Below are 625 nucleotides of genomic sequence, written 5' to 3'. Positions count from 1 at the left end.
AGTGATCTTTGATAGCTTCCACGTATCATCCCCCTTCACATTTGCTACTGCAGTAAGAGACAGTTGGGTGCAAAGACTAAGAGTACAGGTCTTGAGGATCAATGGATTGCATTAAGAGCATAAGCATAAACTAGTTGAGTGACAAGACAAGGGTCATAGCCTCTTTATGTCTCAATTCATTCATTTATAAAATAGGGACAAAGCCAGGTGTGGTGGTACAAGTCTATAATCCCAGCACTACAGGAAGCTGAGGTAGGAGGATCACAAGTTCAAGAACAGCCTGGGTCACTTTAGCCAGATTAATACTACAAAATAAAAAGGGCTGGTATTGTAGCTCAGCACATAGGCCCTTGGTCCAGTCTCTAGTATAAAGGAATAAATTAAATAGACATCATCATATATGTAAGTCTGCATATAAAGCATTTATCTCAGTCTCTAAGCACAGAAAGTATTCATTAAATAGTTGCTATCATTGTTAATTTCAATTATACACTCCAAATTAAGTTAGATTTGGTTGTATTCATTAGCAAAAAATCCAGCTAGGGCAGGGGAGATGGCTCAGTGGAATAAGTGCTTCCCTGGCAAGCGCAAGGGCCTGAGTTCAATCCCTGGTACCGCAAAAAAA

Source organism: Octodon degus, unplaced genomic scaffold (assembly GCF_000260255.1).
Source record: "Octodon degus isolate 3935 unplaced genomic scaffold, OctDeg1.0 scaffold00177, whole genome shotgun sequence".
NCBI classification, from domain to species: domain Eukaryota; kingdom Metazoa; phylum Chordata; class Mammalia; order Rodentia; family Octodontidae; genus Octodon; species Octodon degus.
This window is presented reverse-complemented; position numbering follows the sequence as displayed.